This window comes from Canis lupus, chromosome 25 (assembly GCF_011100685.1).
Source record: "Canis lupus familiaris isolate Mischka breed German Shepherd chromosome 25, alternate assembly UU_Cfam_GSD_1.0, whole genome shotgun sequence".
NCBI classification, from domain to species: Eukaryota; Metazoa; Chordata; class Mammalia; order Carnivora; family Canidae; genus Canis; species Canis lupus.
This window is the reverse complement of record NC_049246.1, coordinates 26,025,637-26,041,019: the sequence shown is the minus strand read 5'-3', so window position 1 is coordinate 26,041,019 and position 15,383 is coordinate 26,025,637. Positions and strand designations below refer to the sequence as shown.

Below are 15,383 nucleotides of genomic sequence, written 5' to 3'. Positions count from 1 at the left end.
CACTAAATACTCAATAAATAGTTTATAAACAAGTGTTTATTATTTGCCTTCTCTTCCTCTACTTAGTAGTATTGAAAGCTTTGCAGTCCTTAATGCATCAATTATTTCTTTTCCTTCTTGTTGCCACAATCTTTCTAAATTAAAATTTTCCTTACCTTTAACCTATAAACATCTTCAAGTTCCTGTTCTTTAAAAACAAAACATAAAATTACTTTTCCTGTCTTTAGTTTACTTTTTATGTAAGATTCTAACTTTTCCCCCCTTCCTCTCAGGAAAATAGTAGTATATGCTGTTTCCAATTCTTTTCATTCACTTCCTACCTTACAGGTTTCTGACATTTCCCCTCATTTTTCTAATGAATATACTTGTGCCGAGTCACTAATAACTTTTTCTCTCTATATAAACAAATATATATACACACATATAGATGCTTATAAGCTCTGTTATATTTTTATATCTTGAGTCTTAAATGGTATTTTTTATTTTAAAATTAGAAAACCCATAACATTACCACTTAGAAGTTCATTACTATTTTGGTTTATTTTTTCCATTAAAATAACATGTACAGAAGAGTTTAAAAGTTATAACACAGTACTATGAACTCCCTATATCAAATATCTGAATGAAAGAGGCACTTTTAGGGAAATATAAATCAGTAAATTTGGCCAATAAAATAAAATTGCCGAATGCCTGAGTAGCTCAGCGGTTGAGTGTCTGCCTTTGGCTCAGGGTGTGATCTGTGGGGAGCCTGCTTCTCCCTCTGCCAGTGTCTCTGCCTCTCTCTCTCTCTCTCTCTGTGTGTGTGTGTGTCTTTCATGAGTAAATAAATAAAATCTTTAAACAATAATAAAATAAAAATAAAATAAAATAAAATAAAATAAAATAAAATAAAATAAAATAAAATTGCAAGTAGTTAAAGATCTATCTTTTCACACTCAAGCTAGAACTTATATACAACTTCCAAGGAATGGATAATTTCTATTTTGTGAGAATAATTCACATGATAGAATAAGATAGCTACTCAATACATTTTATGAAATAGAATAACCATAATATAGAAATGTCACAAAGACAATGTATTAATTACATATTAATTGCATTACAAAATCATTTGTTGTGGCTTAAACAACAAATATTTATTATGTTATGGTTTCTGTGGGTCAAAAATCTGGGTGTGGCTTAGCTGGGTGACTTTGGCTCAAGGTCTATGAAGTTGCAGAGAAAACTGTCAGCTGGGGCTGTATTCTCAATTAGCAATATCGCACCTCAGATGAACCTCACTGGCTGCAATACTGCCACTGTGGAAAGCTTGGGGCTGTATTCTCATTTGAAGGTTGTGGGAGGTCTCTTTCTAAACCTACTCATGTGGTTTTTGGCAGCCCTCAGTCTCTTGCCACATGGGCCTCTTCATAAAACTCTATCATAACATGATAACTGCTTTACTTGACAGCAAATAATCTGAGAAAAAGTGAGAGAACATATACAAAGTGGAATCCATAGTCTTTATAATTTTGAAGATGGCATCCCATCTCAGGTGATATATTCTACTCATTGTATGTAAGTCATTAAGTCCAGCCCACATTCAAGGGTAAAGGTTTGCACATGGGTGTGAACCTAGGAGTAGTGATAATTAAGGATTAATTTAGATGTTACTTAACTACAGACAGCCAAAGATAAAAATCACCAAACCTATCAACACAGATACAAATGCTACATAAACTATTTTCAAATTGAATTTAACTTCAAAGTGAAAGAATAATACATCATGACCAAGCAGTGCTTATTTGGGAATGAAAGGGTGGTCCAACATTAAAAAAAACAATTAATTTAATATATAAAATTATCTCATTTTTATTACAGCTTTATTTATTCTTCCATTGATGGATACTTAGGTTTTTCTTATACCTTTGGATATTGTGAATAATGTTGCAATAAACATGAGGGTGCATATATCACTTCAATATCCTGTTCTCATTTCTTTAGAAGTGTAACTGTTGGGTTATATAATAGAACTATTTTTGATATTTTGAGGAACCTCAATTTTGGTTTCCATAGTGGCTGAACCAATTAATGTTTCCATCAGTAGAGTACAAGTGTTTCCTTTGTTCCATATTCTCAGTGACGTGTTACTTTTTGTCCTCTTGATAGCTGCCCTCTAACAGGTGTGAGGTGATATGTCATTCTAGTTTTTATTTGTATTTCCCCGATGATTAGTGATGTTGAACATCTTTTCATGTATGTACCTGATGTCCATTTGGATGAGTTTAGAAAAAATTATCTGCTTAGTTCATCTGCCCATTTTGTAGTTGCCTTGTTTATTTTTGTTATTGAGATACATGAGCTCTTCATATATTTTGAATATTAACCTGATATTTGGTTTGCAAATATTTTCTCTCATTTTGTAGGTTGTATTTTCATTTTGTTGATGGTTTCTTTTGCTGTACAGAGCTGTTAAGATTGAGACAGTCCGATTTGTTGATTTTGCTATTGTTGTTTGTGCTTTTGGTGTCATTTCCAGGAAATCATTGCCCAGATCAATGATGAGGAGCTTCTCTGTTTTCTTTGAGGAGTTTTATGGTATCAGGTCTTATATTTAAGTCTTTGATTCATTTTGTTCTTTTTTTGTGAGTGGGGTAAGAAAGGGGTCCAATTTCATATTTCTGCATGTTTATTCTGTTTTCTCAATACCATTTGTCAAAGAGAATACCCTTTCCTCTTTGGCTGTCCTTGGCTCTCTGCTATATTAGTTGACTGTATCTGCAGGGCTTTATTTCTGGGCTCTCTATTGTGTTCCACTGCTCTATGCATCTGTTTTCATGCCAGTACCCTGCTGTTTTAATTACTACAGTTTTGTAGTACAGATTGAAATCAGAAGTGTGATGTCTTCAGCTTTATTATTTTCTTTTCATGATTGTTGTGGCCATTCAGGGTCATTTTTGGATTTTTTCTATTTTTGTGAAAAATGCCTTTGAAAATTTCATAAGGGATGTATTGAATCTTTAGCTGGCTTTGGAATAGTACCTGATATTTTAACAATGTTAGTTATTCTAACCCATGATATAGATGTCTTTTCAGTTGTGTCTTTGATTTCTTTCAACAAATTCTTGTAGTTTTGTTATATAGATCTTTTACTTCCTTGGTTAAATGTGTTCCTAGGTATTTTATTTTTGTTTTTGATATTATTGGAAATTAGTATTCTCTATTTCTTTTTCATCTACTTCAATATTATTGTATAGAAAAGCAACTGATTTCTGTATGTAGATTTTATATACTGTAACTTTATTGAATTTTTGACTAGTTTCAACAGTTTTTTGGTTGAGTCTTAGTATTTTTCTATCTGTAAAATCAAATCAATAATGACAATGTAACTTATTTTTTTTCTGATCTGGATACCTTTTCTTTCTTTGTCTTGCCTAATTGCTCTAGTTAGGACTTCCAGTACTATGTTGAATAAGAGTGGTGAGAATGAGCATCTTGTCTTGTTCTTGATCTTAGAGGAAAAGCTTTCAGTCTTTCACCATTTAGTATGATATAAGCTATGAATTTATCATATATGGCCTTTATTATGTCAAGGTCTGTTTATTCTACATCCAATCTAGAATATTCTTTTTCTAATTTTTGAGGTGTAAAGTTAAGTTGTCTATTTCAGATCTTTCTAATTTCTTAATATATACATTTATCGCTATATACCTTCCCTCTAAGAAGTGCAGCATTGCTAGAATTTTGGTATGTTGTAGTTCCCTTTCATTTGTTTGAAAATATTTTTTGATTTCTCTTTTGGTTTATTTGACCTATTAGTTGTTTAGAAGTATGTTATTTAGTTTCCACAAAAAGCTGTAGATTTTAGAGATTTCCTTATGTTGTTGATTTTTAGTTTCATACTATTATGGTCAGAAAAATACTTGGCATGATATCATTCTTAAATCTACTAAGACTTAATTTTGCATCTTATCTATTCTGCAGAATGTTCTGTGTATATTTGAGAGGAATATGTATTTTGTTGCTGTTGGATAAAATGTTTTATTTTATTTTACTATTTTTTAAATCCCATGTTTGTTTTCTTTTTTTGAAATTTTATTTAAAATCAGTTAATTAATGTATAATGTATTTTGGTTTCAGAGGTAGAGGTCATTGATTCATCAGTCTTACGTAACACCCAGTGCTCATTACATCATTTGCCCTCTTTAATGCCCATCACCCAGTTACCCTGTCCCCTTACCCTCCTCTCCTCCAGCGACCTCAGTTTGTTTCCCATGATTAAGAGTCTCTGATGGTTTATCTCCCTCTCTGATTTTGTTTTCTTTTATTTTTTCCTCTTTTCCACTATGGCCTTCTGTTCTGTTTTTTAATTGCCATGTATGAGTGAGATCATATGATTGTCTTTCTCTGATTGACTTATTTTCCTTAGCATAGTATCCTCTAATTGCATCCATGTTATTGCAAATGGTGAGGTTTCACTTTTTGATGGCTGAGTAGTATTCCATTGTATATATATACCATATAATATGAATGTGGCATATGGTTGAGGGGTATAAACCATATCTTCTTTATCTATTCATCTGTTGATGGATATCTGGGCTCTTTCCATAGTTTGGCTATTGTGGATGTTACTGCTATAAAATGGTGCAGGGGCCCCTTTGGATTACAGCATTTGTGTCTTTGGGATAAATATCCAGTAGTGCAATTGCTGGGTTGTAGGGTAGCTCTATATTTGACTTTTTGAGGAATCTCCATATTTTTTACTAGAGTGGCTATACTAGCTTGCATTCCTACCAACAGTGTAAGAGGGTTTCTCTTTCTCCACATCCTTGCCCACATTTGTTATTTCCTGACTTACTAATTTTAGCCATTCTGACCGGTGTGAGGTTGTATCTCATTGTGATTTTGATTTGTGTTTTCCTGATGCTGAGTGATGTTGAACATTTTTTCATGTGTCTGTTGCTCATTTGTGTGTCTTCTTTGGAGAAATGTCAGTTCATGTCTTCTGCCCATTTCTTGACCAGATTATTTTTTCTTTGGGTCTTGAGTCTGATAAGTTCTTTATAGATTTTGGATACTAGCCCTTTATCTGATAAGACTTTTACAAATATCTTCTCTCACTCTTTTGATTATCTTTTGGTTTTGCTGACTGTTTCCTTTGCTGTGCAAAAGCTTTTTATCTTGATGAGGTCCTAATAGTTCATTTTTGCCTTTGTTTTCCTTGCCTTTGGAGACGTACCTAGTAAGAAGTTGCTGTGGCCTAGGTCACAAAGGTTGTTGCCTGTGTCCTCTTCTAGGATTTTGATGGATTCCTGTCTCACATTTAGATCTTTCATACGTTTTGAATGAGGAAATGGTGCAGTTTCATTCCTCTGCATGTGGCTGTCTAATATTTCCAACACCATTTGTTGAAGAGACTATCTTCTTGGGTATTATTTCCGGCTTGTCAAAGATGAGTTGACCATAGAGTTGAGGGTCCATTTCTGGGTTCTCTATTCTGTTCCATTGATCTGTGTGTCTGTTTTTGTGCCAGTACTATATTGTCTTGATGAATAAAAATTTCTAATAGAGTTAAGTCCAGTATTGTGATGCCACCAGCTTTGGTTTTCTTTTTCAATGTTCCTTTGGCTATTTGGGGTCTTTTCTGGTTCCATACAAATGACAAGATTATTTGTCCCAACTCTGTGAAATAAGAGATGCTATTTTGATAGAGATTGCATTGAATGTATAGATTGCTCTATTTTAATGCTATTTTGATAGAGATTGCATTGAATGTATAGATTGCTCTAGGTAGCATGGACCTTTTTTTCATTTTTAAAAAATTTAGCTTCAATTTGCCTACATATAGCACATTCTTAGTTTCAGATGTTTTTTTAGTTTTCAATAATTCATCAGTTGCATATAACACCCAGTGTTCATTACAGCACATACCCTCCTCAATACCTGTCACTCAATTGCCTCATCCCCCCCACACCTTCTCTTCAGCAACCCTCAGTTAAGTGTCTCTCATAGTTTGTCTTTCTCTCTGATTTTTCCCCATGCAGTTTCCCCTTCTTCCCTTATGGTGCCATGTACTATTTCTTATATTCTGTATATGAGTGAAACCATATGTCTTCTATTGACATATTTTACTCAGCATAATACCCTCTAGTTCCATCCACATTGATGTAAATGGTAGGTATTCAACCTTTCTGATGGCTGAGTAATATTCCATTGTCTACGTATACCACATCTTCTTTATCCATTCATCTGCCAAAGGACATTGTGGCTCCTTCCAGAATTTGGCTATTGTGGACATCAGAGCATAGACATTTTAACAATATATCTTCTTCCAATCCATGAGCATGGAATGTTTTTCCATTTCTTTGTGTCTTCCTCAATTTTTTCACGAATGTTCTATAGATTTCAGAGTACAGATCCTTCGCATCTTTGGTTAGGTTTATTCCTAGGTATCTTATGGTTTTGGGTGCAATTGTAAATGTGATTCACTCCTTAATTTCTCTTTCTTCTATCTCATTGTTAGTGTATAGAAATGCAACTGATTTCTGTGCACTGATTTTATATCCTGCCACTTTGCTGAATTCCTCTATGAGTTCTAGCAATTGTGGGGTGGAGTTTTTGGGTTTTCCACATAGAGTATCATGTCATCAGCAAAGGGTGAGAGTTTGACTTCTTTGGTGATTTGGATGTCTTTTATATTTCTGTTTGTTGTCTGATTGTTGAAGCTAGGATTTCTAGTATTATGTCAAACAGCAGTGGTGATAGCAGACTGGATAGAATGTTTTATATATGTCTGTTAGGTCCACTTGGTTTAAAGTATGGTTCAAGTCTAATGTTTCCTTGTTAATTTTCTCTGTATGAGTCTTTTTTGATTTTGTTTTGTTTCTTTGTTTTTCAGATTCCATATACAGGTGAAATAATAGAGTATTTGTCTTTCTCTTACTTATTTCACTTAGCATAATACCATTTAGGTCTATCTATGTTGTTTTAAATGGCAAGATTTCATTCTTTGTTATGGTTGAGTCATATTAGTTACACACACACATATACACCACAGCTTTATCCATTCATCTATTGATGGACATTTAGATTGCTACCATATCTTGGTAATTGTAAATAATGTTGCAATGAACATAGGAGTGCATATGTCTTTTTGAATAGTGTCTTCATATTCTTTGGACAAAAGCTAGAAGTGAAATTGCTAGATTGCATTATAGTTCTATTTTTAATTTTTTAAGGAACCTCAATGTTGGTTTTCATAGTAGCCATACCAGTTTACATCTCCAACAGCAGTGCATGAGAATTCCTCCCCTCCCCCCACATCCTTGCTAATCCTTGTTATTTCTTGTCTTTTTGATAACAGCCATCTTGACAGGTGTGAGGTGATACTTCATTGTGGTTTTGGTTTGTATTTCTTTGATGTGATGCTGAACATTTTTTCATGTATCTGTTGGCCATCTGTATGTCTTTTTTGGACAAAATGTCTTTGCAGATCTTCTTCCCATTTTTTAATCAGATGATTTACTTTTATTGATATTGAGTTTTACAAGCTTTTAAAATTTATTTTGGATGTCAACCCCTTATTGTATATATTGTGAATATCTTCTCCTATTCACCAGGTTGCTTTTTTGTTTTGTTGATTTTTTTGTTTGTTTGTTTGATGTAGTCTCATTTGTTTTAGTTTTGTTTTTGTTGTTCTTATCTGAGGAGACAGATCCAAAAAAATATCACTAAGATTAATGTCAAAGAACTTACTGCCTATGTTTTCTTCTAGGAATTTTATGGTTTCAGGTCTTATATTTAAATCTTTAATTCACTTTGAATTTATTTTTGTATGCTGTGTAAGAGAGAGGTTCAATTCCATTCTTTTGCATGTAGATGTCCAGTTTTCCCAACACCAGTTACTGAAGAGACTGTCTTTTCCCCATTGTATATTCTTACCAACTATGTCATAATTAACCATATAAACATAGATTTATTTCTGAGGTCTCTATTATGTTCCATTGATCAATGTGTCTATTTGTATGCCAGTACCATACGATTTAGATTACTATAGCTTTATAGTATAATTTTAAATCTAGGATCATTATACCTCCAGCTTTTTTCTTTCTCAGGATTACTTTGGCTACTCAGGGTCTTCTGTGCTTCTATAGAAATTTTAGGATTGTTTCAATTTTGTGAAAAGTATCTGGTATTTTGATAGAGATTGCATTTAATATGAAGATTGCTTTGTGTAGTATGGACATTTCAATAATATTAAATCTTCTAATCCTTGAAGCATAGTATATCTTTCCATTTATTTGTGTTACCTTTAATTTCTTTCATCAGTGTCTTACAGTCTTCAGAAGACATGTATTTTGCCTCTTTGGTTAAATTTATTCTTTGGCATTTTATTATTTTTTTAAAATATAATTGTAAATGGCATTGTTTTCTTGTCATTCTGATAGTTCATTATTAGTGTATAGCACAGATTTCCAAATATTTATTTTGTATCCTGCAAATTTATTGAATTCATTTATTTATTCTAATAGATTTTTTTGATAAAACCTTAAGGTTTTATATATGTAATATTATGTCACCAACATATAGTTAACAATTTTACTTCTTCCTTTCCAATTTGAATGCCTTTTATTTTGGTTTAGGTGTCACTGATGCTGGCCTCATAGAATGAGATTGGAAGCATTCCTCCCATTTCAATTTGTTGGAATAGTTTGAAAAGGATAGGTATTAGCTGTTCTTTAAGTATTTGGTAAAATGGAACTGTGAAGCTGTCTGGTCTTGGATTTTTTTTGTTAGGATTTTTGATTACTGGTTCATTTTTCTTATAGTAATTAGTCTGTTCAGATTTTTCTATGTCTTCCTGATTCAATCTTGGAATATTGTATGTTTCCAGGGATTTATCCATTTCTTATAGGTTGTCTAATTTACTGGCATATAATTGCTTATAATAGTCTTTTATGATCCTTTGTGTTTCTGTGATATCAGTTATAACTACTCCTTTTTCATTTCTGATTTTATTTGTACCTTTTCTCTTATTTTCTTGATGGTTTTTGCTAAAGGTTTATCTATTTCATTTATCTTTTTGAAGAAAAATTATTTTTTCTTTTCTATATTTTTAGTTTTTGTTTATTTCTTCTGTCAGTTTTATTATTTCCTTCTTTCTACTAATTTTTTTTTTCTAGTTCCTTTAGGAATAAGGTTAGATTGCTTACATTTGAGATTTTTCATGTTTCCAGAGCTGGACCTATATCACTATAAACTTCCCTTTTAGAACTGCTTTTTCTGTATCCAACAGATTTTGGAACATTGTGTTTCATTTTTTAAAAGATAAAACACAAGTCAAATGTATTAGATTTGTCCACAGTCAGCAATGGTGATCTTCTTGCTGGTACTGCCATTCCTGGACCAAGAGTGCTCCATGGCTTCCACAACTTTCATCCCCTCTTTCACCTCACCAAAGACCATGTGCTAGCCATCCAACCATTCAGTCTTGCCAGTGCAGATGAAAAACTGGGAACTGTTTGTGTTGGGTCCAGCATTTGCCATGGATGAATTGCCGGGACCAGTGTCCTTCAGGATGAAATTCTCCCCATAGATGGACTTACTACTAGTACCATTATAGTGTATGAAGTCACCACCTTGCCACACATAAATCCTAGAATAATTCTGTGAAAGCAGGAACCTTTTAACCAAATAGTTTCTCCTCAGTGTTTAGAGCACAAAAGTTCTCTGCTGTCTTTGGAAATTTGTCTACAAAGAGCTCCAAGGAGATGTGGCCCAAAGGCTTATTGTCCATGGCAATGTTGAAGAACATAGTGGGGTTGACTGTAGCTGGGTGGCACTAGTGGCTCTATGGCAGCAGCATCCGCAAAGCCTATGTTTTCATTTTCAGTTGTTTCTAGGTAGTTTTTAAATTTTCTTTGAATTTTTCATTGACCCATTTGTTATTTAGTGGCATGTTTTGTTTCTATTTTTATGTTTGCTGTATTTTCCACTTATAATTGATTTCTAGTTTTAGGTCATTGTGGTTGGAAAAGATGCTTGATATGATTTCAATCTTCTTAACTTTATTGAAACTTGTTTTGTAGCCTCATATGGTCTATCCTGGAGAATGTTCCATGTGCACTTGAGAAGAATGTGTATTCTTCTAATTTGGGGCTGAATGTTCTATATCTATTAGGTTTTTCTGTTCTAATGTATCATTTATACCAATATTTCCATATTAATTTTTTGTCTGGGCAATCTATCCATTGATGTAAGTGGGGTGTTAAAGTTTCCTACTACTACTGTACTGTTAATTTTTCCCTTAGTGTCTTTTAACATTTGTTTTGTATGTTTAGGTGCTCCTATGTTGTTTGCATAAATATTTAAAAGTGCTACATCTTCTTGTTGAATTGATCCCTTCATCATTATACAATGATCTTTGTGTTGTTACATTTTATTTTAAAGTCTATTTTGCTTGATGTTTGTAGCAGCATTATCTACGATAGCCAAATTATGGAAAAAGCCCAAGTGCCCATCAACTGATGAATGGATAAAGAAGATGTGGTGTATATATACAATAGAATATTACATGGCCATAAAAAAGAATGAAAGCTTGCTACTTGGCAATGACATGAATGGAGCTAAAGAGTATAATGCTAAGCGAAATAAGTCAATCAGAGAAAGACAAATACCATATGATTTCACCGATAGGTGGAATTTAAGAAACAAAACAAGTAGCAAAGGGGAAAAAAAGAAAGAGAAGCAAACCAAGAAATAGACTCAACCTTAGAGAACAAACTGATGGTTACCAGATCGGAGGTGGGTGAGGGGATGGCTGAAAGAGGTGACGGGGATTAAGGAGTACATTTGTTGTGATTTGTTTTGATGAGCACTGGGTGTTTTTTTTTTTTTTTTTTTTTTTTTAACACTGGGTGTTGTATGGAAGTGTTGAGTGACTGTGTTGTACACCTGACTAATATAACACTATATGTTAACTAACTGGAATTTAAATAAAAACTTAAAAAACAAAAGATTTTAAACAACAGATTTATTTAACTAACTAAATAAATTTCCAAAAAGTCTATTTTGTCTGATATGTGTGTCACTACCACAGTTTTCTTTCCGTTACCATTTGCGTGAAATATCTTTTTCTTTCCTTTCACTTTCAATGTGCTTATCTTTAGGTTTGAAGTGAATCTCCTGTAGGCAGCATGTAAATAGGTCTCTCTTTTTTTAAGATTTTATTTATTTATTTGGGGGTGGGGGGAAGGAGCACAGGGAGAGGGACAGGCAGACTGCACTGAGCGTAAAGCCTGATGTAGGGCTTGATCCCATGACCCTGATCAGGATCAAGGCCTGAGCCAAAACCAAGAGTCAGACACACTTAACTGACTGAACTATCCAGGTGCCACCTTTTCTTGTTTTAATCCATTCAGACCCTATGTTTTTTGATTGGAGCATTTAGGCCATTTACATTTAATTATTGATAGGTATTTACTTATGGCCTTTTTTTGATTGTTTTTGTAGTTCTCTGTTCTTTTTTTTCTTCTCTTGCTCTCTTACCCTTAGATGAATTTCTTTAGTGTTACATTTGAATACCATTCTCTTTATTTTTTGTGTACCTATTACAGGTTTTTTGTTTGTAGTTACCAGGATGTTCATGTATAACAACATATATATGTATATAACAGCCTATTTTAAATTGGTGGTCATTTAAATTTGAATGCATTCTAAAAGCTCTACATTTCTCCTCCCCCATTTCATGTTTTATATTTTTGACATATTTTAAATCTTTTTATTTTGTATATCTCTTAATTAATTATTGCATTTATACTTGATTTTACTATTTTTGTCTTCTAACCTACACACTAACTTTATAACTGATTGAACCACTACCTTTATTATATGTTTGCCTTTATTAATGAGATTTTTTCTATCATATATTTTCTTATTTCTAGAAATGGCCTTTTCTTTTCCACTTAAAGAAGTCCCTTTAGTATTTATTATACAACTTTCCTGTTGGGGGGAGGCATGACTGCTGGGGGTGTACTGATTTGCGGGACTATCCCCATGCCTGGCTGGCTGCATGGTCCTTCCATAATTCCTAAGCTGGTGGGTGGGGGTGGCCCCCAGCCTGGTTGGGTATAAAGCCCGGTTGTAACTGCTATCGAGTGTGCTGGTGGGTGAAGATATTGTCTCGTCAACTACAGTTCTTGCCAAGGTGCATGGTTATACATGGCTGTCAATGGGGCAGGCCACCTCCTGTTAGTAGTCTACAAGGAGGATTTTAAAATGTTGCCTTCCAGCTCCAGGATCAGCACAGCAGATCAACTTAGCAAAATGCCTGCTATCAGGGAGAACTTCAGCTGCCTCCTCCCTCTCCAGCAGGGGTTCCATTATTAGTCAGTGGGTCTCCATCACCTATGGTCTCTATCCTTTTCAATCTGGCATTTTTGTGCTGGTTTCTAGGTTGAATGAGTCTATGAATGTGTCCTTTAAGAGTGGGTTTTCTTTTTCCTTCAGCTCTATGGTTTTCCTGGAGCTATTCCCTGGTGTTTTTCAAGTCCATGTGTTTTGGGGGCCTTTCTCAGATGCAGGATCTGAGGGCTGTGGAACCTCCTTTGTCTCTTTGGGTGCTTGCTGTCCCTTGTTGTGGAGGCTCTGTTGATTCAGTTTCTAAGTCCCCTTCAGAGGGAATTATTCCCTATGTAGTGGATTTGTTGGGTCTATGAGAGATGAGCTCAGGATTTTCCTATATCACCATCTTGAAAACCATTCATTGAATTACTCAGCTCTGGAACTTTGTTCGTATCTTTGATAGCAAGCTTATTTTAGTCATGCATTTTTTCCCCCTGTCTTAAGCTATTTGAATTTTCTTGTAGCTCACTGATGTTTTCCCCCAAACAGCTATTTTTTGGTTTAATTTTTCCAGTTTTATTGAAATATAATTTATATACATCATTGTATAAGTTAAAGGGATACTGCATGGTTTTACTTACATATATTGTGAGATGATTACAGTAAGTTAGTTAACATCCATTATCTCCTATAGATACAATAAAAAGAGAAAGCAAAGAAAGAAAAAAAGGTTTTTTTTTCCTTTTGATAAGAATTCTTAGGATTTTCTCTCTTAACTTTTCTGTATACAGCATCATTAACCATAGTCATGTTGTACATTATATGCCTAGTACTTATTTATCCTGTAACTTGAAGTCTGTATCTTTCAACCCCCTTCCTCTATTTCCTCTTCTCCTACTCCCTGCTTCTGGTAACCACACATCATATCTTTTTCTGAGTTTTTTAAAAGGATATTTGTTTGTTCATTCATTCATTCATTCATTCATTCATTCATTCATTCATTCATGAGAGACACACAGAGAGAGAGAGGCAGAGACACAGGCAGAGGGAGAAGCAGGTTCCACGCAAGGAGCCTGATGTGGGACTTGATCCTGGGGTCGAGGATCAGGCCCTGGGCCGAAGGTGGCGCTAAACCGCCGAGCCACCCAGGCTGCCCTTTTTCTGAGTTTTTTGTTTGCTCATTTGTTTTATATTCCACATATAACTAAGATCATATAGTATTTGCTTTTCTCTATTTCACTTACTGCAATGCCCTCAAAGTTCATCCATGTTGTTATAAATGTCAGGATTTCCTTGTGTTTTTTAAATTTTTATGTTTGATTTTTTAAAAAAGATTTATTCATTTATTCATGAGAGACACACACACACAGAGAGGTAGAGACACAGGTAGAGGGAGAAGCAGGCTGGGACTCGATCCCGGAACTCCAGGATCAGGCCCTGGGCTGAAGGAAGGTGCCAAACCACAGATCCACCCAGGGATCCCCTTTATGTTTGATTTTTATTGTTTTAAAGATTTATTTATTTATGAGAGAAAGAGAGAGTGGATGAACAGGAAGAAGGGGCAGAGGAAGAAGGAGAGAGAATCCTCAAGCAGATTGCTTGCTGGGCATGGAGCCCAGTGCAGGACTTGTTCTCAGGATACTAAGATCATTACCTGAGCTAAAATCAAGAGTTGGTTGCCTAGAACCACCCATGTGCCCCCTCTGTGTTTGTGTGCACATGTGTGTGTGTGTGTTTATGGCTAAATAATGTTCCATTGTCTGTATTTGTACCACAACTTCTTTATCCACGCATCTGTTGATGGACACCTGGATTGTTTCCATGTCCATGCCTATTGCAAGTAATGCTGTTATAAACATGAGGGTGCAGATATCTTTCTGAATTAGTGTTTTCTCAAAACACTAAGTTTGAATTCTTTATCATATAGATCATGGATTTGAACTCAGATGTTGGGAATTATTATTTTCCTTTTGGTGATGGCATATTTCCTCAATTAGTTTTATTCAGATGTGTGTTCATTGTTTAGGATTTTTGTGGGTTGACCTGCTCCACTCTCTCTCCTGTGGCAGAATTCTAAATTCTTTTTTTTCCTCTTGTTCTTACAACTCACCAGTCTGGCTGCTGGAAACTTCTTTCTACTTTCCAGAGGATGGCACTAAAGCACCAGTTTGTGGTTTTTCCCTCGCTGACCCTGGTCTGTTTTCCTGAGAGCATTCTAGTTACCAGACTTGCTCACTGCAGCACCCAGGAGCAAGTCTGAGGATCTGGGGGTGGGAAGGGGCAGAGGAGGCCTGGGGTTAGCAGTGGTAGGGGGTGTTGGGGGTGCAATGTGAGGGTGATCCTCTGGTGGGTTACTCCCAGAAGCTTGTGTGCAAACTTTCTGCTGAAGTCCTGAAGCAGTCAGCAGGGGCTCCGTCTCCTCAGACTGGTGGTCATACCTCAGTACTCCGGGTGCTGCCAGAGAGAAACAAGACTTCACTGACCCTAAATGGCACAGCTGGGAAGACAAGCTCATTATTGGAAAATTATTATCTTTTTTGTGTGTGATGACGTTTCCTTGATTTTCATGTTTCTCGTAGTTTGTGTTGCTGTCTTTACATTTGTTGTAGGAGACACCTACTTAAATCTTTGCTAGTCACCTTTGGATGGGGTATTCTGTTTGATGGTCTTGTTCTTTTTTTTTTTTTTCTAAAGATTTTATTTATTTATTCATGAGAGATACAGAGAGAGAGGCAGAGACACAGGCAGAGGGACGAGCAGGCTCCATGCGGGGAGCCCGATGTGGGACTCAATCCCTGGTCTCCAGGATCACGCCCTCCGCAGGTCCTAAACCGCTAAGGCACCCAGGGATCCCCGACGGTCTTGTTCTTAATTGAGGCTTTCTCTTTGTATTGGCATATCTACTCCACTCTTTTTGCTCTCTCCTTTGGCAGAATTCTTAAGCTTTTATGTCTTTTCTGGCTCTTGCAACTTACCATGTTGGCAACTGGAAACCTCTCTTGTTGTATAGAAGGTGGTGGTAGAGCTTAACTATCTGGTTTCTTCCTTAACCATGGGCCACG

At 35.2% G+C, this 15,383-nt stretch overlaps 1 pseudogene; it reads right to left on the bottom strand.

Moving 5' to 3' along the window:
• Positions 1–9,327: 9,327 nt before the first annotated feature.
• Positions 9,328–9,793, bottom strand: LOC100856682 (annotated as a pseudogene).
• Positions 9,794–15,383: the final 5,590 nt, after the last annotated feature.